This window comes from Octodon degus, unplaced genomic scaffold, assembly GCF_000260255.1.
Source record: "Octodon degus isolate 3935 unplaced genomic scaffold, OctDeg1.0 scaffold00261, whole genome shotgun sequence".
In the NCBI taxonomy this organism is placed as follows: domain Eukaryota; kingdom Metazoa; phylum Chordata; class Mammalia; order Rodentia; family Octodontidae; genus Octodon; species Octodon degus.
The window spans coordinates 422453-441830 of record NW_004524837.1 but is presented as its reverse complement, the minus strand read 5'-3'; the positions used below and the strand labels follow the sequence as shown (position 1 = coordinate 441830).

Here is a 19378-nt window from a genome sequence, read left to right as displayed (position 1 = left end):
CATTAAGAAAACAAAACCCCTTTGTGCGGCCCCCAAATACCACAGAGGAAGCCCTGAGTGTTTCTGTCCAGTTCTCTGCAGACAGTCCCCTCCTTTCTGCCTCTGTCTCACCTCCTGTGGCCTTCTAAGAATCAGCAGCACTGAACTGTTAGAAGTTCTTGAACTTGGGTGCTGGAGATAACATTTGGGGCTCCATTAACAAATAGGGCTAACCTCAATACATAAATAGTTTCTAGAAATGCTTCTTAAAAACATCCTCCACAAGTTAAAACCCAAGATTATGAGTAGATAGCTCATAGAAAAGGAGAAGAAAATACATTTTTCAGAAAATAGAAAGATGATTTATTTCATTCTTAATATGCACAATTTAAAATGACACTAGGTACCATTTTACCTAGAATATTTGCATTAATTAATAATCTTTCTAACACAATTAGCAGTTTATGGTCCAGTAGATATTCTCATATATTCCTGGTGGGGTTATCAGTTAATAAATCTTTGAAGGAGACAATTTGACAGTATTGATTAATATTAAATATGCATGTGTACATTAAACCAGAAAGTCTGGGGGCTGGGGAGATGGCTCAGTAGGATAAGTGCTTGACTGGCAAACGCAAGGATCTGAGTTCAATCCCCGGTTCTGCCAAAAAAAAAAAAATAATAATAATAAAAAAAAAACCCAGAAAGTCTGCATTGGGAATTTATCATCCAGTTATGATCACACATGGGCAGAGTGACTTAACAAGAATTTGTACCTAGTACCATATTTTTGAAACAGAACATCGGAAACCACGTAGAGGCTGACTAACAGGGGTCTGGTTAAATAATACTTGCAGCAGTATTAAAATGAATGCACTAGGGCTGGGGTGATAGCTTGGTGGTCTAAGCGTCTCCCTGGCAAGGACCCAAGTTTGATCCTCAGTGGTGCCCTCAGTTTGATCCACAAGTGGTGCCCGCCCAAGACCAGGAGTGCTGGTGCACGCCTGTAATTCCAGCACTGGGGAGGCCGAGGCAGGAGGATTACTAGGAGTATGAGCTGGGTACCAAATGAATAAGTAAATAAATTAAAAAAAAACACTTTAAAAAATGAATGCACTCAAAATCCGTGATGTATTGTTAAGTGAAAGAATCAGGGACTAAAAATTGTATAAATATTTGCACTCACACATGTATGTATTTGCACATATATTTTCTGTTAGAAAGGACAATAGAGATATATCCTTGGGTCTGTTGATAATTGTTCCAAGAAATTGCGAAGAAGCACAAGAAAACATGAATGACATTGGGCAGTGTGAGAAGCCAAAAGGAGGTGTGAAAAAGAGTTGGAGTGAGATTTAAAAAAAAAAAAAATACTGTTTTACGCTTTTTTATTTTTGAATGAGTTATTGCTATTGAGAAATTACATTTAAGAATAAGTGAGAGTTTGTCGAAATACCATTTAATTGGCCGTGATTTGTCTATTTTGTCATTGGTACAACCTTGTATTTTTGTTTGTTTTCTTCTTGCTGAGATCCTGGTTTCATTTGTTGGCTCCTAGTTGTTCAGTTGGATTTTGCCTTCCTCTAGCTTCCCACTTACATCTCCTACTCAAGATCCACAAATGTCAAGCCATGAATATTAAAAAGATTGCATGCATCAGTACCCCTCACAGCTCTTTTATAACTTCTTTCCTACATTGTGCACAGATTTGAACATGGGAGACAAACACTTCTATTTCAGTGTAATTTCTGACTCTGGTTATGGCAGTTCTTCATATCTAGGATATGAACTGTTGCTTAAGCTGCTGGAGAGCTGCCCAGCCATCTTCATCTGGTAGAAATCACTACATTTTGGCAGGAAACTGAATGTCTTCATTGTGAGAAAGTGAGCTTTACATTCTCGTACTTCTCAACTGAGTGAAGGTGCAGCCTCGGGCAGCACTGCCGCTTAAATACGCTAAATGTGTGTCCCAACTGCTCATCATAACAGTTCTAATGACAGTGACATGATATCTTATTTAGGACAGAGACAATGGGGACTTACACACTCACTGCCCCTCAGCATACATGGCAGAGCTGGGGCAGGGGATGTTCTTGTGTGGGGAGGTGCTGGGGTGCAAACGGATGACCTGACAGCTGTGTCCAAGGCAGGATGAATGCCTTCCCCCGGCAGCACCTGAATGATTCAGATCTTCGTATTTGATCTCAGTTCTGATTCTGTTTTGGTTCTGTTTAATGCAGCTTCGATGAGTCTCCTTTTTTCCCCCTTGGCAGGGGTATCAGCGCTGCCTGTTTTCCTATGTCCTGCTTGCACTGTTGCCATTTTTCTTTGTCTTATCACTTAATATTATTTCCTTCTAGTCCACCCACTGGTTTTATTTTAGCTGCTGCTTCCTTCCTAGTTAGTTCCTGGATTTTGTGAGAATGCTTCCAAGCCTTATAGTTAGCCTGCTACAACCTGTGATTTTTTTAAAAGTTGATTTTATTTCATTTATTTATTTATTTATTTTTATTTATTTGCGGAACCAGGGATTGAACTCAGGCCCTTGCACTTGCCAGAGAAGCGCTTATTCCGCTGAGCCATCTCCCTGGTTTGTGCACTGCTGGGCGTCTTCTCTAGGGCATTCTGCTTTCAGTTGGCTGGTTTTTTTTTTGTTTGTTTGTTTGTTTTTTTGTGGAACTGGGGATTGAGATTGAACTCAGGCCCTTGCACTTGCCAGGAAGCGCTTATTCCACTGAGCCATCTCCCTGGCCCCTCAATTGGCTGTTTTTGAAGCTCTGATTCTTTCTACCTGCTCTTTCTTTTCTTGGTGAGCAGTATGGGCAGGCAGTGGGGAGAAGGTGGCGTCATGCTCCTTTTACCCCATGGAACACTGGATCCTTCAGAGGCTCAGCAGGCCACCAGGATGTCTTTATATTAGAAATTATTCTTTATGAATAACATTAGTGCCCTAGTTTAAGTCATTTCTCATAAGACCTGTCTCTGAGAGTTTTGACAACTTCTGTGTTTTGTAACTGTTCTGTTCCTTTTTGTCAAATGGGCCACCATCCGGAAGCATGTCAGTTTTTAAAACTGATTTTTGAGTTCCCTTTTGATTTTGTGTTGGTGCATTTAAAAACATATCTTGGCCAAGTTTTTGAGATTTAGAGTTGTTATTACTCCCCAGCATTTGGGTTATAGACTGGTAGGAAATGCCATCAATAGCTCCCAGTGTAAGGTCATCAGTCCCAATTCAGTTTCAGGCTGAATTCATTTCACCTAGAGTGCATGTATTAATTACATATTAGTCAGCTTCAGAGAGGGGTGTGCCTATAGAAAGTGACAAAGTTGACGTTCATTCATTTCTTTCCTGTCAATGCACTGTTGGTCCCTGTCAGCATTTACCTTGTGCTTTGTGATTGGCAACTTCCCAGTAAGAAGAATGGATGGTGTGTGTTGAAAGTGGCCTGGATGTGTTCGTTGTGTGACTGTTGAGGGGACAGAGCTACCCTAGGAACTCTCTGGAGCAGGGTGTGGAGCCAGACGGCATGCACGGGAGTGCTGGCCTTCTCCCAGCCAGCCTGCTGTGAGCAGCAGCAGCAGCGTTCATGCCAGCGCCTGGAGCAGAGGAAGTGGAAAAGCATGCCAACCCGTGTCACTTCCGTGGATTCTGAGCCACGCAGGAGCCTCCTGTGAGATGGCGGCATGGTGGGCAGAGGAAGGCAAGGCTGCTGGAGTGTCCACTTGGCCTGGAAAGGTGTTTCTTTGTAGTCACAGGAAGTTCGGCTTCTGGACACACTGATAGCGGGAAAGGCTGGAGTCGTCCAGCAGTTCCACTTTCTTGGCAAGAAATGAAAGGAAAATGTGTTGAAAATAAAAAGGAAGAATTCTTAGAAGAGCGAGAAAAAAAGTGTCATTAGAATTTTTCCGTTTAAGGGAAACTATTTGGAAAGGTTTTCATTGTCATTTTCTCTATTTATGGCTCCCCACACCCCCGAACGCTGTGATCCCTGCCTCCCCGTCTCTGAACATCGGCTGGCCCCGGACTCAAGGCTTGCTAGGGGTTGGGAGGGGGGTGAGGCCTCCTCCCTGTGCGCTTTGTGTGGGAGCAGAGGCCTGCGGCTCTGGAAGCCTGGAGCATCCTGAGGGGGTGACCAGTGATGGTGCTTATTACTTTCCCCTCATGTGTCCCTTGAGCCAGTGATGGCGAACCTTTTAGAGCTTTAAGTAATAGCACACGGCTGGCAGTGGCACACTTGCCACAGGTTCACCATCCTGCTCTAGGCCATTATCCCATGGGCATCATCACTTACATTTGGGTTATTGCAAGTGTCCCCTTGTAACTGGTTATTTATTTAATTTAGAGGGTTTTTTAATTTTTTCATATATATTTTTTTTAACTGGGAATTGAACTCACAGCCTCACACTTGCCAGGTAGGCACTGTGCTACTGATCTATATTCCGAGCCCTGGTATATATTCTTAATCAGCTACATAAGCAGTCTTTGTCCTTTACATGTATATTACATTTATTTTCTTGTAATTGAATTCACTTCTACTTGTAGAGAAACAAGGATGTGCCTACAGTTATATCTTTCAGGGTAAATTTTGACAAAGCTACATTTTATTTTATCTTATTTTAAAGTGTTTGGTACAGGGTCTCACTATGCAGCTCCGATTTACAGTGACCTTCCTGTCTTCAGCCTGCCCAGTCCTGGGATTACAGGTGTACGCCACCACACCCAGTCTCAGTGGCCGGTTCAGCATGCCCGGCGGTGGGACCAGCGCAGTATGTGTTGCAGGGATCAAACCCAGGTCCCTGTGCTTGCTTAAGCAGGTGCTTAGTCTGCTAAGCCATCTCACCAGCCCTAAAGCTAAATTTTATATTTTATTATTATTATTATTATTATTATTATTATTATTTTTGCAGAACTGGAAATTGAACTCAGACCCTTGCACTTGCCAGGCAAGCACTTATTCAACTGAGCAATCTCCCCAGCCCCAAGCTAAATTTTATTATTATCTTTTATTTATTTATTTATTTATTTATTTATTTTTATTTATTTATTTTTGGTGGAACCAGGGATTGAACTCAGGCCCTTGCATTTGCCAGGGAAGCACTTATTCCACTGAGGCATCTCCCCGGCCCCCTAAATTTTATTTTATTTTTTTGCTCAAAACTGCTTTATTCTAGGATGTTTCTATGACTCTTGGAAATCTCAGGGTTTCATTTTATGGTCTCAAAAAGGTCATTTTCCTTCATATAAGTATTTAGTAAGAAGCAGTGGATAGGATTGACATTCTTCCACTGTCATCATCACAACCAGTCAGAACATGGTATGTGGACATTCTAATTGGTGGCTGAGGCAGGACCAAGGGAGATGTGGAGGGACGAGCAGCCCTGTTCAGTGTGTGCACTGGTGAAACTCTAGTATGTCCCTTCCCCTGTGAAATGCAGTGTGCCAGCCCCAGATGAGTTCACATCATGTGCTCCCCGCTCAGGCCAGCCTCATCTGTGGAAACCAGGGCCAAGTTCTACTCTTGTCCACAAGATAAGAAATAGGATTAGAGGCAAATCATGAACAGAACTTGGGGCAGAAAGAAAGGGACTCCAGTGGAGAGGACCTGGGCTTCCCAAGGCTGCCACCCCAAGAATATCTCTGGAAGCAGCACCAATTCTGAAGATGGAGCAGAGGAACCACTGTCCATAGTCAGGGTCAGAATCCGGGTCTGAGGAGAGCTGCCCCTCCATGGTCTCACACATGGCATCTTGCAGGGATGTAAGGTGACCCTGGGGACTCATCCCCATGGACTGGATGACTCTGTGCCTGGAAAGCTTATCAAACATGTTCACCAGCTTCATGGCCTCATGCTCCTTCTGCTCCTCCATTATGCCCTCCATAGGGTTTGGTGGCTTCTCTTCCACCCTGCCAGTCACTGGGTTGATGCTGGCCTTGGCTTCCTTGTACTTGTCTGTGTTTGTGTCTTCATCCTCTGAGTACTGCCCCTCAGTCCGGCCCCCTGCCATGAGGCCTCAGGCAGCCAGAAGGCCAGCCGCATTCCCATAGCCTGTGTACTTGGTGAACTGGGGCACACTCTCAGAGCACAGGGCAAAGAGGAACTCCTCCGCTACCCTCTTCACATCTGTGTCCAGGTGTGTCATGAGACATGCCAGCTTGTTCCGAAGTAGCTCTCCCACCTCAGGCCGAGTCCTTACATCATGAAGAGGCGGCAACACCTGGGCCTTCAGGCACTTCCTGGCTGGACGGTGCATGCGGGCTCACTCAGTCAACACACTTAGCACAGGAGCCACGCTCTCCTTCAGCCTGTGGGTCTGATGTAAGCGCTTCTCTAGGAAGGAAAGGAGGACACTGATGACATCCATGTTCACTCCCATGAACTCCAAAGAGCCTTCATGTAGCTCCAGGGTGAGGAGGACATCCAGCACTTGAGGGGCACATTCCCTAGGAGATTCACGGTGTGGCCATGGAACTCCTCTGTGCGGTCTCCAGCAGCAGCAGTCATCACACGGTGGCACAAAAGGGTCCCCAGGTATTGGTAAAGGGCAGCGTCTTCCTCTACTTCCCTCTTGATGGAGTCAAAGGTGATGTTGAAGAGCACTCTGAGGATCTCCATGACCCGCTTGGTCTCTTGGAGAGAAAGGACTTCTGGGGGGGGCTGTCTTCAGGGGTCACTCCCAGTGTCAGCTCCAGTGTATCAGTCAACAAGTGTACACAGGCAGCTCCTGAAATAGCTGCTGGCGCACATCGATGCGTAGCACAGTTAGCAGAAAGAGGAGCCGCAGATCAAAGAACTGCACCTCATGGGGGAAGCTCCTCTTGCCATATAGCCCCACATGCTCCGTAAGCTTCATCACCAGACGGGCCTCAGCAGCAAGTGCCTGTGCCACAGAGCTGCTGAGAACAAGGTTGCACAAGCACTTGAGGGACTCCAGCAGAACACCCATATCAGAGGCCTCTGGGAGGGACCCCTCAGAGGCAGATATGTTAGCATAGGAGGCTAGTGCGTGCAGGCTCTGGCTGCTGGTGAACGGAGCCAGGCAGCTACGGTCCCGGGCCTGGATTCGTACAGTCTTCAGCCAGATGGCACGGTGTGAAAGTGGCAAGCTCTGTTCCAGGACAGACGCCAGCAGTTTTGCAATGCTCTTTCTGTCTTCTTGCTGGGCATCATCAAAGGTGAAGCTTTCCGAGTGCTCCTGGTTGTACATTCTCAGAGCTTCTGCAGTCACATCTTCTTCTCCAGTCTCAACTGTGTCTGCAACCACCCGGGCTCCATGGCCCTGGGAACTGGTGCTGTTCCTAAATTTTAAATACCTCTAAAAAATTCTGTATCTAGATTGTTTGACATGAAGCACCGCTGTCAATAAATTATATTAATTTAAAACTCCCAAATGGAATACACTTTGTATCTGTTACAGTATTTTGAAATTCTTTTTTCTTTTTTTTTTTGGCGGAACCGGGGATTGAACTCAGGCCCTTGCACTTGCCAGGGAAGCGCTTATTCCACTGAGCCATCTCCCCGGCCCCAGTAATTTGAAATTCTTTACATCTCCACTCTCCTTAATTTCTTTTTTAAATTTTTTTTATTTTTAAAAAATTTTATTTATGTGTGTGTGTGTGTGTGTGTGTGTGTGGCCAGCTCAGCCCACCAGGGGGCGGGGCTGGCTGGCATGTGGTGCTGGGGGATTGAACCGCGGTTCCTGTGCTTTGCTAAGCTTGTTCTAAGTAGGTGCTTTAGACCACTGAGCCATCTCACCAGCCCCTCCTTAATTTCTTAGAGCGGTAGTTTCCTGTTTTGTGAAATGGGTGTTCACTAATAAATGTTAGTTTTCCTTCAGTGCTTTTTCTTCCTAAGAAGAAAACTGCGGGGCTGGTGAGATAGCTCAGTGGTCTAAAGCACCTACTTAGAACAAGCTAAGCTAAGCACAGGGACTGCAGTTCAATCCCCCAGCACCACATGCCAGCCAGCCCCGCCCCCTGGTGGGCTGAGCTGGCCACACACACACAAAATAAATAAATAAACAAAAAAAATTAAAAAAAAAAAAAAAAGAAGAAGAAAACTGCATGCAGGCATGCTTTAAATCGTGGTACTTAAAAATGTTTCCTTTGCAATATTTACTAATTTAGTAATATTTAAAATTTAATACTTGTAATATTTAAATATTAAGTATGAGAGACTCAACTAATTCTATTAATATAAAATGCAGAGAGTTTTCCACGGGTTCTTAAACCTTCATTTCTGTTTTCTAAAAGAAACTGTGACTTCATTAAAGGGTCCATAGATGAATGTCCTTCTGTTCTGGGGTGGAGACAAGCTGCAGTGAGGCTTTTGCCCCCTGTCCCTGAGGCTGTGTGGGACTGTCCCCTACTCCGTGCCAGTCTGGCCCATTTTCCTGAGAAGACTGGAGCGAGGTCCTATTTTGGGACATGACCTGCTGCTGAGCTAGCGGGGTGATCCTGCCTCTTTATACTTGTTTCCTGCCTTACATAAGGATGCTCTCCTGGGGGATGCTATCTGCAGCAGTGGTTAGTAGTTGTTTTGATGACATTAACAACTGGCTGAAGTATGCTTTGAGGAGATCTCAGCCATCTGCCATTGTAGGTTTTGCCAGATTTAAGTGTGGCTGTATTTCTGTTAGGTCAAACCTCTGACTCCAGTGATTCTCTGAATTACTCAGTTTTCATTGAACAAAGATTTCTATGAACTGCAGTTTCCTAGCTTGGATTTCTTGAAATCCTAGCCTGGAGAGGGTGAGGTCATGATTAATGGAGGTGATTCCAGGAGGTAGAAGGGAGGAAGTGGAACCAGGGTCACAGGCATGAGAGAAGGCCAGCCAGAAGTGAATTACTGAGGTGGCTTAACGGTATAGGAGCCTCGTTCTAGCAGAAGTTGGCCCCAGGGGCAAGAGCAATGGTGCCCCAGCTCCGCATGCCCAGGTGCTGCTTGCTGGAGCGGGCACTCAATGGCCTGGCCAGACGCTAGACTGAGAGTGGAGGGGTGGGACGTGCACCTGAAGCAGAGTGCTGACCTCTTTGGGGACGTCTGACTCAGTCAGGACAGACCACCACTGGTGCAACAGCCACCACAGTGGGCGGAGAGCACGTGGCACCATGTGCCAAAGTGTCCACTGCTGACAGAGCCCTCAGCGTGGACAGCACTGATTCTTTATTCTGCTTTTATAATGTGACACATACGACTTTAAAGCATATTCATTGATTGACGTATTTTTCTTTTCTTTTCTTTTCTTTTTTAAGGAAGGAAAGGTTTATTTAGCTCACAGCTACTGGAGGTTTCAGTCCATACTCAGCTGGGTCCAACACAGAGCAGCACAGAGCAGAAAGCAACCTTTCATGGTGGCAGCAAAGATCAAGAGCCTGACATATTTTTCTTGAGGCCTCCATAAATCTAGATAGTTGTGCTTGTTTTACATCTAATGTGTTTTGAGGTAAAATTATAATTATCTAGAGACAGAGTATTTCCCTATCAAAGACAGATGAATTTATATTCTCATTTACTACTTAGGCAGAAATATGAACATACATATTTTAAAACGGATTTCAGTAAAAAGATTTGGAAAAAGAAAGTTTTCTGATTAACCTTCATTTAAGTTTCCTGATTAACCTCAAAGCCCAACATTCTTCACAGGGAACACTCGTATTATCAAAAATTTTCACTATTTTGGGGCCTGTAGACTCCAGCCGTTTTTAGTATCTCTCCCAGATAATGTATGAAAACTGTCCAGGGAATGCTTTTTTCCTTGTGAGTTTGGCACAGAGAGGGTTTGGTTTAATAAAACATTACCTTTATTATTGCACTTATCTGGGTCAGAAAATTATATAAACTAAATAATTAAATCATTAAAATGGTGAGCACACACCACTAATGATAAAGCCTACTTTATTTTATTTTATTTTTGTTAATTTTATTGAGAAACAAATAATAATGAGACAGTTTCAAAACAGGGTAGTAAGACAGTTACAATAATGAATACGTTGCATGTTGTTGTCTTTGTAGTAATTTATAGTACAAGATACAGACATGATATCCTGTTTAAACACTATTAGTACAGAGGCTACTTTAAATACTAAAGATGGGATATTCTACGAAGATACCTGTGAAATCTGAGTGCGGCAGACCTTTTCTGGGGCAGGCAGCACAGCGGATCATTTGCAGAGGGCTTCGATCTCTGTGGCGGTGCTCAGGTCTGCCATTGTAGCCTTACAGCACAGGCAGGGCACAGACATATGAGTTTTTTGTTGTATCCCAATCATATTATATTACAAAAATAGTGGTGGCCTCTAGCATGGACCTTTTCCAGTATTAGAAGAGTACAGTGGTGTTTTGTTTTTTTTTTTAGACAGGGTCTTTATGCAGTTTGTGCAGGCCTTGTGCTCACTTTTGTACTCCCTAGGCTGGTCTCGAACTTGAAGAGATCCTCCTGTCTCAACCTCCCGAGTGTTGGGATTAAAGGAGTGGGCTACTACTCCTGGTTCTGGGGCCATGCAGGGCCACACGTGGGTGTCTGGGGATCTGGGGTCAAGACTGCACAGAATGCAGGGCCAGGGATCCAACTCAGGTCCTTGTGCTTGCCAGGCAGGTGCTTATGCTTCTGAGCTATCTCCCTGGCCCCTAGTACATTATTTTTGGTGAACATAGATTTCTCCCTTCAGTTTCTCCCCTTGGAGCTGCATTCCAGTAGAAAGAGGTCCCATCACTGAATGGCTTTCATGTTCTGGGATGAGGGCTCAGCCAGCCAGTCTGTTTTCCTGGCTCTTTGCTCTGGTGTTGCCTTATGTGGGACACAGATCTCAAATCAGCCTTTACATTTTTACTAGAATTTGTATTGCTGATTTTCAGATTTCTTAATGTCTCATAGTCTCCAATTGCTCTACAAAGACAGAAATAAAAAATTCTAGAATAAATATGTACCCATCCCTAAGAACCATAAGAGGTGAGGTGTGATTGATCCACATGATGAATATTGAAATTAAAACTTTATCACAGTGAAAGACACACATTGCCATTAACTCCACACAATCCTCTTCACGTCTGACACACTTATCTCAGTACTCTGGCCACTTTCTGAAGCAGTTCTGGAATCCTCTTGCTGAGTGTCACATGAAATGTGATTAGAAAAAAGTGAGTGAGTGCTGCTGCCCATTGCTGTCCCGCTGCAAGACAGGCTTACTTGGCGTTGTGGTGTGGAGCGTCCTTGTTCACCAGATCAGGCACCTGTGACTTTTGACTTAGCCAGAGTCAAAGTGACCATGACAGGTAGGTGTTTTGAATTGATTGGGAACACAGAGGCAGCCACGACAATGCAACTAATGACACTCATAAAAGAAATGCTTTAAAAAGTAGCAAGAATGATGGGATCAGTGTGTGTAATGTGTGAGAAAGTATTTCGATAGGCGGTAATTTCAGTGAGTCTTTTTCTGTAATAAATTAAAAAAATTTTAAACCCTCACTGTATTTTCTTACTTACACCAAGTATGAGGCATGTGGAATTCTTTTGACAAAGTGCTTTGCTGTAAATATTTTATGTATGATGGGGCTGATTTGGAGAGAGGACATCACTGTTTCCTTTCTTGGAGAAAATTACCCTAGTACACAAAGAAGTTGCTCGTGTAGTATGTAGAGTGGCTGGTCAAGCAATTTCTGTGTTACATACTTCCATTGTCATTTTTTCCCCTTAATTTACTTAGATCTAGTGAAGATTTGGATACTGCAGCATTACTCATTCAAATACATTGGGAAGATATCAGCAGACCTGTGTAGTGAATGTATAGTACATATGCTGCATAGGCATGCACTGCTATGGTTATGTTCATTATGGTATCATGATGAATGTGCATTAATGAGTGAACCTGTAACGAGTGCATTACAGGAGAGAAGGCTGAGCGGAAGCTAGGGTGCTCCTCTCCACGTACGATGTCTAGGAATAAAGTCACAGGTAGAATTCACTCAGGATGCTGAAGGAAGGCTCCAGGTCCTGTGGATCTTTTGAAATAGAAGTCCCTTAACAGCTGGCTTCAGACTGGTGTGCCTGCTGCCAAAAAGGTGCACAGGCAATTTTTATGTCTTTAACCTTTATAGAGATGTTTAAAAACCAAGCTTGCTTGAGAATATCTGCCTGCAACAGGTCTGCCAGTTCTGTTTTCTTTTTACAATTTTATTTTATTTTTTTCCCATAATTTTATTGATAAATAGCAAGGAGACAGTTTCAAATCAAATTGGTAGGACAGTTTCAATAATTAACACATTGCATACATTCTTCTTAGTGGTTAATTGCTGTACGAGATGCAGACATAATATCCTATTTACAAACACCAGTAGAACAAATCACTCTATTCATCAAGAGAATGTAACTATATATCTATCCTAACCACTTTGAATACACAGATACAAAATGGACATTCATCTGTATCCCCTTTTTTGGTTAAGTTCCGTTATTTGAATATTATAGGTGTGTTAACTCAGCAAAATATTCTAAAAGAGTCCAGTAGTCCATAATAGTATTGGGTCTTCCGCTTGACTGGCAATGTCAGAAATTGTTGACCTGAGTCCCCTACAGCTCAACATAACAGCATGGCTTTACTTCTTATATTTCATTTTTATACTTTTCTGCTGGATAGCTAAGACCAAGGTAAAGCAGGACCTATGCAACAAGAGTTGTAGCTTTTGGGTCTGATAAGGTCAGTGAAATCCCCTCAGGATTTATCCTGAGATCCTGTACCTCAGGTTGTAGAACCTTTGTCAGTGTCAGCCATGTGGATGAGTCATGGCCATTGCTTGGCCAATGTGCTCTCTGTGAAAGCCTGAGAGAATGTTTTCTCTCCATGTGACTCTCCTTAGGAACCTCTACCTCATCGATCACTTTCCTCTTTGGCCCCATAATCTCCTTGATCAGAAAATTTGGGACACTGCCGAGTTACATGACATTACAGTACAAGTTCTCATATGTCCTGAGTCTTAATTGATCTTGGAAGGCTAGGGCCAAAATGTTGGCTTTCCTTGCAGCCCTCCTTTTTCTCTAATTTTGGTCTGCAAACTTATGTTGTTAACCATCCAGAAGACAAGCTTATTGTTATTACCATACAACTTAGGCTGTTAAGCTTAACCTCACTATCTGTCTGCATATCAAGCATTTTAGGCATAATATGGAATACAATTTTATTTTTAATTGGCAGATAAGAATTGTATATATTTATGGTGTATGTATGATGTTTTGATACACGTGTACATTGTGGGATGATTTAATCAAGCTAGTAACGTATGTATCACCTCACCATATGCATCTCCTCAGTTCTTTGTAGTGAGACTATTGAAAACTAGCAATTTTTTTTTTTTTTTTTTTTTCGGAACCGGGGATTGAACTCAGGTCCTTGTGCTTGCCAGGAAGCCCTTATTCCACTGAGCCATCTCCCTGGCCCCCTGAAAGCTAGCAATTTTGAAATATAAAAAATAGATATTTTTGTTTATTTTCCCTGTCTTCGTCCTCTCAATCTTTAGCGCCTTTCTACTCTGCTTATATGTTTTGACTTTTTAATATTTCATATAAAATTGAGATCATGCAGTATTTATCTTTCTGTGCCTGGCTTATTTTTCTTATCTACTTTCTTTTTTGGTGGAACTGGGGATTGAACTCAGACCCTTGCACTTGCGAAGGAAGCGCTTATTCTACTGAGCCATCTCCCTGGTCCTTTCTTATCTACTTTCCTTTTCACAACTGACCTTGTCCCATTCCTGAAAGAAGAAGAGCATTACCTTTATTTTTCTAACCAGAATTATGCTATCCATCATTGCCCCAGAGGTTAAGAATCTCTGGGGTCTTGAACAATGGTCCAAAGAATCTGATCCTGAGAGAGGGGATGGGGAGAGCAAAACAAGGACTAAGTGATCTTGTGAGCTTTATTTCACAAGATCAATAAACTCATGGCAAGGCTCATATTAACCCACCCGCTCACCTATGTAGCCATCCATCCATCCACTCATCCATCTTCTACTCATCTATCTATCTATTCATCCATGGTGAGCTCACTAACCCAAACCATCTATCCAGCCATCCACCCAGCTAAACATGTATATAGCTATCCATCCACCCATCTATTTTATTTCATCTTATTTTATTTATTTATTTTTTTGCAGGACCGGGAATTGAACTCAGGCCCTTGTGCTTGCCAGGCAAGCATTTATTCTACTGAGCCATCTCCCCAGCCTCTACCCATCTATTTTATTTATTTATTTATTTTTTGGGGGAACCGGGAATTGAACTCAGGTCATTGGGCTTGCCAGAGAAGCGCTTATTCCACTGAGCCATCTCCCCGGCCCTCTACCCATCTATTTTAGAATTACCTTTCAGAAATGAAAGTTGTCACAGGGGCAAAAATTAGAATTTGTACACAAGCTTTAAAACAACCCTTTCCAACAGAAATTAGGTCTGATTCAGTTATTTGATTTAATGCTGGTGATTGACTTTCCAGGAAGATTATGTGGAAGATGGACTTCATAAACTGAATAAACTATTCCATAGCTCCAAAGTTTTAACAAAAGTATATGTAAAATATATTTGCTGTAAAAACATATGGGAATATACATCATTTGCAACTATTTAAATGCAATTAAATTTTTATATGTCAACTTAAGACTGTTTGATGGGGTACAGATTTTTTTAGAAAGTATGCTGTAAAATAGTGAATGCAAAGGGTGTTTTAGACCTAAATTAACAAACTAGATGTAAGTAAATTTTGTAGGCTGGATGACATTTCTCCCACCTGAGTGTTTTCAAGCCATAAGCTGGTAGACTAAAGGCAGCCAGTATAAAGATTATAGAAAGAGAGTTACTGAAGATTTGGCTGACAAGTCTTCTTTGTTAAGACCAGGAAGGACTTCAGAAACTTGTCTTCTTAACCAGCCAGTGCCACTAAGAATCATTTGGGGGGTGAGTTTGTCAGTTCTTTGAGGCCACTACCTCCCCAAAATCTCTGTAATTATAGGTTTTTTTTTTTTTTTTTTTTTTTTTCAGAACCGGGGATTGAACTCAGATCCTTGCGTTTGCCAGTCAAGCGCTTATCCTACTGAGCCATCTCCCTGGCCCCTATAGTTTGTTTTGATGTCCACTTTTTTCCCCCCCCGCCAGAACTGGGGACTGAACTCAGGCCCTTGCTCTTGCCGGGGAAGCACTTATTCCACTGAGGCATCTTTCCAGCCCCTAATGTTCACTTTTATGTGGCTGTCTCCTCCACTAGAATTCAGTTCAACTCAGTGAGTGTGTTTGAGTTCTTAATGTGTGTTGACACAGTGGTAGATAAATAAGTGTGAGAGAACTTAGTGAGCCTATGGCTTAGTGGTCAAGGCAGGCCTAAACAGAACACAATCATGATAAAGCAAGACCTATATAACAAAAAATGTAACTTTTATATCTGACAAGGTCAGTCAAATCCCCTCAAGATTTACCTGAAACCCTATACAGCAACTTGTAGATCTTTTGTCATTGTCAGCCATTTTGGATAAGTCACAGTCATTGCTTGACCTGTTTGCTCTCGGTAAAAGCCTGAGAGAATGTTTTCTCTCCATGTGTCTCTCCTTAGGCACACTCTACATCATCAATCACTTTCCTCTGTGGCCCCATAATCTCCTTGATCAGAAAATTTGAGGCACCACTGAGTTACCATCCAGCAGAAAAGTATAAAAACGAGGTGTAAAAAGTAAAGCCATGGGCCAGGGAGATAGTTCAGTGGCATAAGTGCCTGCCTGGCAAGCACAGGGCCCTGAGTTCAATCCCCCATACCTCAAAAAAAAAAAAAAAAAAAAAAAAAAAAAAAAAAGGTAAAGCCATATTAATATGCTGAGCTGTAAAAGGCTGAAGTCAACAACTTCTGACATTGCCGATCTTGCGGATGACCCACTACTATTATAGACTACTGGACTATATTGGATTGCTTTGCTGAATTCATGCACCTACAATATATGAATGGCAATGGAATACCCATCTCTGACAAAGTAAACAAAAAAGGAGGATATAAATGAGGGACCATTTTTTAGTGAAAAAAATCTGTATATACAAAATAGTTAGCATAGATATACAGCTACTTTCTCTTGGTTCAATGAGCAGAAAGTTTTGAACTAATATTGTTTAGACAAGATATGTCTGCATCTTGTAGTATGAATAAGTACTACAAAGACAATATGCAATGTATTAATTATTGTAAGTGTGCTACTAACCTGTTTTTTTTTTGGAACTGGGGATTGAACTCAGACCCTTATGTTTGCCAGGGAAGCACTTATTCCACTGAGCCATCTCCCTGGCCCCTATTAACCTGTTTTGAAACAGTCTCATTGCTACTTCTTTCTCAATAAAATTAATATTAAAAAATAAATTTCTCTAGGGCCGGGGAGATAGCAGTGGAATAAGTACTTCCCTGGCAAGCATAAGGGCTTGAGTTCAATCCCCTGTTCCGCCAAAAACAATAAAAATAAATATAAAAAAATAAATTTCCAGGGCTGAGGAAGTAGCTCAGTGGAATAAGCGCTTGCCTGGGAAGCACAAGGGCCTGATTTCAATCCCCAGTTCAAATAAAAATAAAAATAAAAATAAAAATAAAAATAAATAAATTTCTCTAAAAAAAAAAAAAAAAAACAGCACACAGCATACTGGACACACATCCAAGGTGTGAAGAGGGTCCCCGAGGAGATGACAAAGGAGGAAGAAGTCCTGAGCTGGGTAGCGTAGACATGCATTCCTGGAGGGGGAAAGTTTCTGGTGGAGGGAGCCACACAAGCAGAGATCTAGACAGGGAATTCCTGGCTGTGTGGCTCCACCTGAGGCTGGGGATAGGAGGTTAGAAGAGCAATCTCATGGCATGCTGCCTTCCAGAGTCCAAGCGAGAAATTACATGCCCCACAAGTGAACAGATTGCACACACATTCATGATCCCATGTTCCTCTGGATAGCAGAGGAAATGGAATCTGTGTGAGGGCATGGCATAGGTGTCCTGGGGCATGGAGTCTGCTGAGTGTGACTGTCAGAGGGGGCACATCAGCTGCAGAGGTAAGAGAATAAGACCCCTCTACAATATGCATAGATTTTCAGTTTTAAAAATTGTTTTCTATTGGTCGTCTTATTTGGTTCTTCCAGTAGCCTAACAAGGGTGAATCCTAAGCAGAACAAATCTCAGAGCTCGGTGCTTTACCTCCTTGCTCTGTGAACAGCACCATGTGTGTTCCCTCCTGGCTGTACTCCAGTCTTGCCTGACAGGCTGTGGCACTGCCAAGTGGCCAGCCCTGCCCAGGACAGTTACTGCCCTGTGGTGCTGCTGAGGCTAGCAAGCATTTCTGAGGGAGGCCAGTATTTTCCAGAGTATCAAAGAATAACTTCTCTTTTCTTTTTTTTCTTTTTTTTGTCAGAACCGGGGATTGAACTCAGTCCCTTGTGCTTGCCATGGAAGTGCTTATTCCACTGAGCCATCTCCCCGGCCCCAAAGAATAACTTTTAAATCACCTATGTTTAATGATTCGTAGTACTTTACATAAACATCTTTTTAAAATGTGTGATACTTTTTATTTTCTTAGACACAATATTGTGAATTTAACTTTCTAATTTATTGATATCAACAATTCTTTTTTTCTTTAATAATTCTTTAATATATAATTGATATGTATTTATGTATTTATTTATTTATTTATTTTTTGTGGAACTGGGTATTGAACTCAGGCCCTTGCACTTGTCAGGCAAGTGCTTATTCTACTGAGCCATCGCCCTGGCCCCTATATAATTGTTTTTTAAAAGACTGCAGATTCACACTTTGGTTTGCTGCTGTAATTAGTAACCTCAGATGATAAGATTCCCTTTCCTCTAACTTTTAAAGTTTTTGTAGGCGTTAGTCCCCCTTGCTGTGTCCACATGCCATGTCCAAAGCATGGCTCCTCCCTCCTTTGCTCACCCATGGTCCTGTGTGGGTCTGTATCTCTGTCCTCATGAGGCACGTGATTGTCAGCCAGTCTCGAACATGGGAAGGGGCTTGTCTCAGACGTTTTGGCAGCTCTTTTGACTGCAGAAAGAGACAGTGATTGGAACAGAGATGTCAGACGTGTGATTTTTTTTTTTTTAGATGTGTGATATTTTATGGGGGTGAGCATTGTGAATATGCCCATGGCAGTGCTAGCTGAGGACAAAGTGACAGTCAATAGGAAGTTATTGTACTCACTGAATGAATTGTGTTGCTCTCTGCTGATTAGGCAAATCACTTTAACAGGTAATTTTTATAAGCAAAGTTTCAAACTACTCATGCCATCTGTGGCATAAATCCGAATTTTACAGCCACCAACACTTTATTTTACTTGATATTCAGATAGGAATACTGGTATAATTTTAGACCTGCTGAACAGGAAAATCTAGTAGAAAGGAAGTGGAAGATCACCACCGCAGGTCCAAACAGTGAAGTTGTTCAGGTCATTACCTAAGAGCTTTCTTAATTTTTACTCAATTTTCATATTCTTTACGTTTTCTTAATTACTTATGGTTGTAGTTACCTGAGTAAGCCTGTTTAAATTTGTCAATCTTGTTGATAAAATAGCATGAAACTTTTACTTGTAAACCTTTTTGCTTTGAGAATAGTAATATGCATTTGTGTTGTGTATCTGTTTGCTACTTAAAAATGCATTATGGTTGTTGATTTGAAACGTATGAAAACCTTAATATTTCATATAACAATACATAAATAGTTAAAGATTTTTTTAAAAATTGCTAAGTAAAAGCATTTGAATCATTATGATTCTAAAATCTCTTTGCATTTATAAAACATTTTTAGCATCTAGAAATTTTGTATCATCTGAGATTGCATTTTATTTCACCTTTTTACAAAATCTTTATTAACTGCAGTTGAAAACTATACTATGTATGACCTCTTTTATTTATTTTATTTTATTTATTTATTTATTTATTTATTTTGCTCTGAATGCCCTCAGGGGTGTTTTGGCTGGCTGGAGTGTTGTGGGGATCCAACTACAGCAACCTGAGGCTGACAGCTTTGTGGAAGCAGCCACTTAAACAACTGAGCTAAGGCCAGGCCCCCTGTATGACCTCTTTTAAAAACAAACATGAATCTCTAAGTTTTCACTCTGGTTTTATTTATTTATTTAATTTTTTATTTTTTTTGCGGAACCAAGGATTGAACTCAGACCCTTGCGCTTGCCAAGGAAGCATTTATTCCATGGAGCCATCACCCTGGCTCCTCTGATTTTTTTTTAATACTGGGGTTCAAACTCAGGACCTTGCACTTGCCAGGCAGGCGCTTATGCCACTGAGATACCTTCCTGGACCCTGAGTTTTCAATTATACAACTAAAGTAGTGGATGAGAAGGCACACAGCAGTAAACTGATAAACTAGGGTGTGTGCACA

At 42.0% G+C, this 19378-nt stretch overlaps 1 protein-coding gene and 1 pseudogene across 3 annotated transcripts in view; one reads left to right on the top strand and one right to left on the bottom strand.

The window, feature by feature from the left end:
* Pde10a (phosphodiesterase 10A) overlaps positions 1 to 19378 on the top strand; it is a 340101-nt gene that overhangs the window by 9676 nt on the left and 311047 nt on the right. The window lies entirely within an intron of this gene.
* Positions 5434 to 19378, bottom strand: part of LOC101589131 — a 29502-nt pseudogene continuing 15557 nt past the window's right edge. The window contains exon 2 of the transcript XR_002819125.1: positions 5434 to 7276. The product of XR_002819125.1 is annotated as a synembryn-A-like (transcript). The remainder of the gene's footprint in view (positions 7277 to 19378) is intronic.